This window comes from Rattus norvegicus, chromosome 3 (genome assembly GCF_036323735.1).
Source record: "Rattus norvegicus strain BN/NHsdMcwi chromosome 3, GRCr8, whole genome shotgun sequence".
Classification (NCBI taxonomy): domain Eukaryota; kingdom Metazoa; phylum Chordata; class Mammalia; order Rodentia; family Muridae; genus Rattus; species Rattus norvegicus.
In genome coordinates this window covers 151,025,839-151,034,802 of record NC_086021.1, presented here as the reverse complement: position 1 = coordinate 151,034,802, position 8,964 = coordinate 151,025,839, and the positions used below count along the sequence as shown (strand labels likewise).

General features: G+C 39.8%; 1 long non-coding RNA gene across 3 annotated transcripts in view; it reads left to right on the top strand.

Moving 5' to 3' along the window:
- Positions 1-6,592: 6,592 nt before the first annotated feature.
- LOC120101719 (uncharacterized) overlaps positions 6,593-8,964 on the top strand; it is a 128,695-nt gene continuing 126,323 nt past the window's right edge. For 2 of the 3 annotated variants that reach the window (XR_010065410.1, XR_005502515.2), the window contains exon 1: positions 6,593-7,045. This is a non-coding gene — a long non-coding RNA (uncharacterized LOC120101719). The remainder of the gene's footprint in view (positions 7,046-8,964) is intronic. The other variant, XR_005502514.2, reaches the window with a different exon arrangement.

Here is an 8,964-nt window from a genome sequence, read left to right as displayed (position 1 = left end):
AGCATGTAATGTACACTTTATAACATGCAACATATAACATGCAACGTACATGTAATATGTAACATGTAGATGTAGCATGTAACTTGTGGCATATAACATGTAGTGCATAATATGATATATACCATGTATCATTTGCCATATATATAATATACAACATATAACATACAATATAATATATATTATTTTATATGTGTATGAGTATGATTTCCATCTGTGATATATATATACTATAATATATAATATATACATATACATATGTATGTATACAGTGAACAGTGGGTTGATCATTAGAAAGACCAAGATATAATTAGAGAATTAACACTTTCCAGCATTCTCATTCCCAAGGGATGGTGCTGACAGGCAGGCTTACCACCAATGGTCAATGATTAATCAGCCATAATGTAGCTTTCATGAACAGCCCCCCAAAAAAACTGGGTTTGAGAAGCATCTGGACTGTGGAAGATACCGGTGTTATTAAGGGGTGGTCCCTCTCATATGCTTGACATATATATTTCCTCTGTCTGGACTCATTAATATCCTTTAATATAAGTTTCACTAACAACCTAGTAAACATGAATAAAGTGATTCTCTAAGTTCCATTAGCCAGGTTAGGAAATAATTCAAACTTGAGGAGGGGAATTACGGGAAGTATGAGAATACCCACTTTATTGCCAACTGGTCACAGTATAGGCTACAGCCTACTATTTGGGACTGGCACCTGAAGTGGGAGGAAAGTTTGTAGGGCCAAGCCCTCCACCGAAGCGATCAAATGCTGTCTCTAGGAAGATGGTGCCAGGGTGGAATGAAATCAGATGACATCTAGTGGGTGTCCATGGGAGAAGTGCTTGGTAAATTTCCCCACATACACATCTGCTCTCAGAAGCTTTAAATACTGCACCAAGTGAGCAAGAAAGAACAGCAGAGAAACCCCTGGTTTGTGTAGCAATAGCAGAGCATGTGAGACACTGTTGAAAGAAATGTTGGCTTCCTCTGGTACCTGGAGTTGATACATGGATGATAGCAGCATCTTTTCAGAGGTGGGCTGCAAGTTCACTCAAGGTTGGAACCCTTCTGTGGAATACTTGAATACCAACACAGTCATAACCTCTGATATACATGGAGTGATCTGATGGTCTGTCCCCGCCACACTTCAAATGGCTAGGTCCAAATAATAATATCATATTAACATAAACAGTGGGTAATTTCCTTGCTGGGACCAGGAGATTCTCCTTCTGCAAGAAGAAGAACCTTGTCTTTACAGTCTAAAGAAGACCATTCTATAGCTAGAGGTAGGAAAAAAAATGCATGATACACAATGACAGGAAAATCGGGGAGAATAGCTATCCTAATGAAATATGTACATAAGAGGTCCCCAGAGCCCTTCACATGATACAAATGCTTCTAGGTCTCCATGGCTAGCACTGTCTGCCTTCTGAATTCTGAATTAAACCATAGAAAATGTGACTTTTTCCTCTTAAGATCTCTTTTTCTTTTCTTTTTTTTCTGGCACACTCAATCTGTTTGCCTCTGGACCCAAGGCATTGCCAGTTTCTAATTCTTTGAAGCTCCCCGCCACCTTGCATCCCCCTCTGCAGCGTCCTCTGCTGAGGCCTCCTGGTCTCTTGACTCATTCAGAAAGCTCTGCTTTCTTCCATCATCTTCTCGGGGGCAGCTCCCCCCTCCCTTCTACTAAAATCTCTCGCTTTCTTGCCCATTGTTTTATTTCTCAAATGTCAATAAACTTTTCTTTGAGTTTTCCCCAGAATCTATTTTTAATTATTTTTTTCTGCACAAAACTAAGAACCCTCAAAAGGTATCCCCTCAGAGCAGTTTCTCCTATATCTTTCAGTGATAAGAAAGAACATACATGAAGTTTTCTTAGGCGATCCTCGAGTACAGAGAGTAAACCAAATTGTAGGCTCTTCTGTGCTTTTGGGTTCTAGCATAGTCACTTGTATTTGCTATTTTTGCATTGCTGTGACCAAAATGCCTGATTAAAAAACAAAAGTGAAGAAAAGGTTGAGAATATATCTCATATGCTCATGGTGGTGGAGGCTGCTTACAACATAGAAGCAGATGTAAGAGGGAGATGGAAAGAGGATTGTTAGGGTCCATGAATCCCTGAAGACTGATACCCCAGACTCAAGTAGTAGGCAAAAGCAAAGAGGATTTATTGAACAGATTCCTGCATGCAGGGGCCTAATTCTGTCAGCGGGAAAGGACTCTGACTAAAGTCGAAGTCAGTTTTAAAGCCAAAGAGGAGCATTAATTAGGGAGGGGTAGGTGATTTATGGCTTGATTGGTGGGTTCTATGTCTGAGGGTCTGGGTGATGCTATGATTCAGACTAGCTATTCTTACTTCATGCTGGGGAGGGGTAGCTCTTGACCTCTTGGCCACAAGCGTGGCTAACTGTTGTTTTGCAAGTTGGGGAGTCCCTTTTATATAAACCTGCGGTTGTTCCAATAACTGGCTTGTCTAGTTCTGAGAAGTAGAAACTCAGGCCTGGTTTCCTGAACTGCTAGTCCACAGCCTATTGTGGAGTCAGCCTGGCTCAGGCCAATTCACTCTTTTCAGATGTGACACAGGGCCAGATTGTAACACCCAAAGCTTTGTGCCCAGTGACCTACTTCCAACCGCTGGGCCTCACCTTTTAAAGTCCACAGAGCCCCCAAATATCGTCATCAGCATTATCCAGCATAATCAGCTGAGTAAGTCCTGGAGTACGAGCCTGTGAAAAAGATACTTCAGACTCAAACCTCCCCCTACCAGGTCTTCCTGGGCAGATCATCCTTTCATACCTCCTCCCATAACTCATCTTCAAGGTCTCTCTCAAGTTCCCCCTCCTCCATAATGACTTCCTACATTCACTACAAATGCAGTTCTATCCACAGATCACGGTTTAGTCTGTATTTTTATACACATCCTTTTTTAAATGCTGTGGATGGTAATGATATGTGTGTATGTCTCTCGATTGTTTATCAGTTCTCTAAAATGTTAAGACAATTTTCCCCACGTAATTCTTGGAGCTGTACCATAGTTGTAAAGCATGGTAGGGGAGGCTATTTGGGAACTTAAAATGCAGCTAATCCAAATGGAAATGTCTGCTATCAAACTGAACGCTAGTGACTTCATGTGACATAAATCTCTTTAATTTCTTTATATACTGATATAAGTCAAAACAGTATTTTATTTTTAATCCTTTTCAAACGTGGTTACTGGGAAATTTGTAATAAGATGCCTTACATTATATTTCTCTTGGATAGTACTGCCTCAAAAAATCTACAAATAAGTAGATACTTGATAAAAAAACTAATGAATTAATTAATGAAATGAACATCTCTAGATAGTCTCATGTTTCAATTTTGTGGTCCTGTTATTATTCATGGACTAATTCAAAGTCATCAACTTTTAAATTTTCCCCAATGTAAATGTAAACTGCCACAGTTATTTATTATAAATATCATTTCAGAGAAAAAGAAAGCCTTTTAATAGCTAAAACCTGAAGGCATTTGATCTCACACTGAAGACAACAGTGATGAAGGTTATTTGCTTAAGAGACAAAATGAACAGAGACTATATTCAAATGTTCAAATGCAGAATCCCTGGGTTATGAAATTGGGAGTAGGTTTTTCTCAACAATCATCAGAAAATTGTCAGTTTTAGCACACTTTTGTCCTGGGATAATATGAGTGCTTGGCTCAGTTTGTCCCAGTTCTCTTATTTCAGTCCCTTTGGAGCATTTGGGGATGGTCTTCGGTTTAGGCTGCAGTTCTCGTCAGAGCTTGGGCAGAGTAGAGTGTGGCTTTTGGAGCTGCGCTATTGTCCAGAGATTAGTCAGCCAGAATGGGCACAGCTCTGTGAGGAGGAGCAGGAGCTGGTCTCAGATGGATGAGATCCACAAGTGCCACAGAGCTAATCCAATGGAAATCCTCCCTGCAAGGTATTGCTGTTGCCTTAAGAAACTCCTTATGATTGCTTCATTGCCTCCAGCCTCAGCAAAGTCTTAGGCTGCATGGTCCTCTTAAAGCCAAGAAATATAACCACACCCTTAGATTTCTTCCATTCTGTGGTGGAGTCTTATATCCTTCCTATCACCAACTGTTGTCTCCTCATTAAGACACTAGACCTGGAGGGAGGGACGAAGAAAGAAACAGAGCAAGTAATAACTTGGTTCCAGCCTTTTACAGTTCTCAGCAGTTGAGAGGACCTTGAGTTGGGGTGAATGTACAATCCTGAGAATGGAGAGCTATGTTTCCATCAGAGCTGTTTGCTTCTTGTGTCTCCAGAATGCAAAAGAAAAATAGTTTTATAACCTCTTATCAATAAATGAAGGCAAAATTTATGAATTTTTTGTTCAATAAACCTGTTCCCCAGGAAAGTGTCTTCCACTGTTGCTACCTTTGATTGTGATTTCTTTCTTTGCATCTGCATAGTTTCTCATTTTAAAAAACACCTAACTGTTTCTTTAAGAGAAAAAGTTATTTCTCTTTTCCCTACATCGATTTTAAGAACCCACTCATGGGATGCTAAGATAACTATATGCACTTGCCATACAAACATGAGGGCTCTAATTTGATTCCTAGAGCAACATAAGAAGCCAAATGTGGTGACGTGTGTTTGTAATCATAGCTGTGGGAAGACAGAGAAAGGGTGATCTCAGCAAGTCAGAAAAGACTATATCCCAGTCTAGACAAATCAGCAAGTCCAAGTCCTAGTAAGAGAACAAAGGTGGGTGACTACCCTGAAGAGTGACACCTGAGGTTGACCTCCAGCTATATCAGTGGTTCTCAACATGTGGGTTACAACCTCTTTGGGGGTTGCCTAAAACCACTGGAAAAGACAGATAAATAATTAATAATGGAAGAAAATTACAGTTATAAGGTAGCATCAAAACTAATTTAACTGGTGAGGTTACCACAACATAAAATATTGTAATGAATGCTGAAGCATTAAGAAGGTTGAAAACCACTGCTGTACGCACAGTCAGACACATGCAGAGAGAGAGAGAGACAGAGACAGAGACAGAGAGAGAGAGAGAGAATTTTTTAATCCAGCCATCTCTCTAATAATCAGCAACACAAACATTAAAAGGCAGCCTTACCAGCACATCAGCACATATCAACTCTGGACGGGTGTCTAGCAGGTGAGCATACCTCTGCTTTGCCTGTAAAGACCTGCTCTAGTCAGGCAGTGTTCAAATATGGCAGAAATATATGCTGGAAGGAAAATGGCTTGTCTATCATGTACTTCCTTGAAGTAGGTAATTAATTACATATATAACACATCTGCTTACATGTTCACTATTGCCAAATGCATGTATGAACCAGAGAAGTACAGAGTAAAATGATTCTAAGGGTCAAGTATAGTGGCACATACCTGTAATTCCAGTGTTTGAGAGACTGGAGTAAAGGAGTTCACAAGTTTGAGGACAGCCTTGGCTATACAATAAGACCCCTCTCAAAAAAAGGAAAATAAACATTTAATGAAGACAAAAGCTATGGTGTGATGTTTTGCTCATACCAAATTCTGTCTGTATCTAGTCACTCTAGAGTGCATTGTGGGATTCTTTTCCCCATCATCTTTATCATGTACTAGAGAAACAAGAGCCCAGATTCATGACTTGGGCACTCCAGATTTAACTCTGATTTTTTATCCATGCTATAGTCAAAATATATGTCCTTCAAGGATATCATTGCTGTAATAATTCCCACTCTGGGATATTAAGAAAGTAAAATTTCAAACTTTTGTGGAGTTTGGAGAGTAGATCAGGATTTGATAATGCCATCTATCAGATTGGAGCCCCAATGACTAAATTGTGCTGCCTTAACAAAAAATCAGAGAGATCAGACACATGTGTGCACATGCATACACAGTCACATGCACACACACTATCCTTCAATCCCTCCTTTTGTCACGTGGTACATTCCATCACCCTGATATTCCACTAGCAAAGCCTTCATCACTTGATGTAGTTGGTCTTTTGCCCTTGAACCATAAACTTGAGTCATTAAAAATCTCTTTTCTTTGCAATTCACCCATTCTGAGATATTGCATCATTAGTTACATAAATCAGTTTGTCTTTACTTTAAGTAAAGAAGTTTCAATCCATCTTATTAGTATTTTAGTCTGACCATGTCAGAGCTATCCCTGCCTCTTACCTTTTTAAAAAGAAAACTCAGTCTTCTCTCATTGATTTGAATGGGACCCAAATAGAAACGCCCTGGATGCTTTAGAATCCTCTAGTTTTGGGTTATTTAAAGCATATGCTGATCAAATTGTTTTGATGCCAAAGATTGACTTTTAACTGTCATGGAGTACATTAGCTCTTCCTAAACCTATCCCTAAGAGTGTTTCTCTGATCTCTTTTTCCATGCCTGTGTTTTAAGATTTTCAAGTGGAAAACATTTCACATAGAGCTTGTTGGATACGCATCCTGTCTGAAGTTCTAAATAGAAGAAACTCCTCACTTCTTTTTGTAGATCTCTAGAGCTGTCAGCTTTCCTGTCCCCCTTCACAGTAATCTGTTACCCACTTGTTTAGCTGAATTCAGGCCACACTTGGCACTTTAGAAACCACTCTAATTTGCTTCCATCCATGGGAGAAATCTGTCAGAAATACTACAATTTCTTGTGAGGAAAAAGAGAAAGAAGACAGATGTCATGTGTGTGCCTCCCACCGTCTGCTGCTCAAAACCCACTAAGCCTCCAAAATAACCTCCCACGTGATCCCCACCAGGTTGGATGAAGACAAAGCAAAACGATACCAAGTCTACAAAGGAGTGGAATGAAACACTTCATACCACAGACCATGTGTGCCCTTTCTCAAAATGCAGACACTTGTCTAAAGAACCGAAGTCAGAGGGCACTAACAACTTGCAAATGGATGGCCTCCAGCTGATTGTCTCCCCCCACCGTCGTCCTCCCCCTCCTCCTCCTCCTCCTCGTCCTCCTCCTTCTCCTTCTCCTCCTCCTCCTTTTTCCTTTTCTCTTTTCACCATCTTCAAGAATTCCAAATGAGTTCTGCAGACATACGGACTGAACAGTGGTAAGCATGATATATGTATTTAACTTTGCCTCTTTCCTGAAAAGTAGAAAAGTGATCTAAAGCCTTAGATATTTTTTCTTTGGGAGGAATAGACTAAAACACATGAGTTTAAGATTATATATTTCTCAAAGCATGGATTATGTTGTGTTGTTGAAACAGACTTCCACATGGACCACTAGACCATGAGGAGACTGATTGGACACTAGACAACTAAAAGTCCAACCTGAGAATAAGAGATAGGTATGTAGCAGTGAGAAACTCAAACTGGACCCTGATGATAGTAACAGGCTAGGTTAATAGATAGTCTAATGGGGTCAAAATAGAGTGAGAGGTGCCAGGAAGGAAAGGCGATGGAGTGGATTCATTTTATATAAGTAAAACACAAGGATTCATCCCTTTCTGGATCTGTAAGTGTCTGACATAGTAGGAAAAGAGTAGGAAATTAATGTTTTGGGTAATTAGCAATGGTATGATCCAAACCAGGAAAGCTTAAGAAGTAAAAGATGCTTTTTACAAGTGTGGAAATTATCATCACGCTCTGCTGAAACACACATTTCAAGTCTTTATCCCCAGTACCTGTGACTGACATTTAGAAGCACTCGTCTCAGATACAATCAAGTGAGGAAAAGATCATAGTTGATTATTGAACTTGTATCTGGAAAGGAGAGGAAAGGAAATGCAGGGAAGAGAGTCATGTAGAGCTGGAGACAGAGACTGGGGTCATGCTTCAAGTCCCAAGGATCCCAGCAATCTCCTACTATGGACAGAGGCATGAGATAGCCCTGAAGTCTTAGAGAGAAACCAGTCTAAACTTCTAGCTCCAGAAACTATCAGGCTATCGAGTATAATTGTTTCAGGATGGATATTAGCTATAAATCAATGTGAAGTTCTCAGTGCTGGGACATTATCATTCAAGTCAAAATAGTTCCCATAGTTCAGGAGTGGGTGGATAAAATGGTGACACAATTAGCCATGTTATTCACCAAAGGAGTTGAGCTTCTGCAGGAGGTGCAGGTTTTGGTTTGGGACATAAGGAACTGAATCACTAATGGTCACTGACCTAATTAGAAATGCGAGTGGGAGCTTAGAAAAAAGTTTTATAGGGAATGGCCATAAAGGGGAAAGGCCAGGCCTTAGGCTTTGTCAGACACTGCTGCACTGCTAATCTTGGCTTAGCATAGAACTCTAATTTTTCAGAGCATTTCACATCAATTATCCCTATTTGATTTTAATAGCGACCCTGGGAGGTATAATTATCTTCAATTTACAGATAAGTAAAGTGAGGTTTTGAAAGACTAGGAAAGTTGTCCACAGTTACATAAAGAGCTCCATTCAGTAAAGCAAGAAGAAGAGCCTGGAACATTTTCTACATTAAAAGAAAAAGAAAAAGAAAAAGAAAGAAAAAACTTAGTGTGTGTGTGTGTGTGTGTGTGTGTGTGTGTGTGTGTGTGTGTGTGTAGATCAGAGGTCAGTTCCTTTCCTCCATCATGTGGATCCTGGGGATTGAATATAGGTCATCATGTTTAATGGCAGGTAGCTTTATTCATTGAGCTATCTAACCAACATCATTGTTTCCTTCTGAATTGATTTTTAATTTTCATTGTTGTTGTGCTGTCCCCTTTAAAATTGGGATTCAGAATACTATAAGTTCTTCCTGATTGGTCAGTACACAATGTAAAAGAAGGAAGAATGTAAGTCCTCAGCTTTCAGAGAGACAATTCTGAACCTTATTGTTCTTTAAAACAAGAAAATAGAAGGATATTATACTACATTGGCAACATTTTCCTGAAAAGCAATTTCAAAAGGATCATGAACAGTTAACCTAGGGACTAGGAGGGTAAACTAAAAAGAAGCTTGATCCGGGGCTTTGTGTTGACTAAGAGGTCAGTGGTAACCCATCCACAGTGAATGAAGGAGGC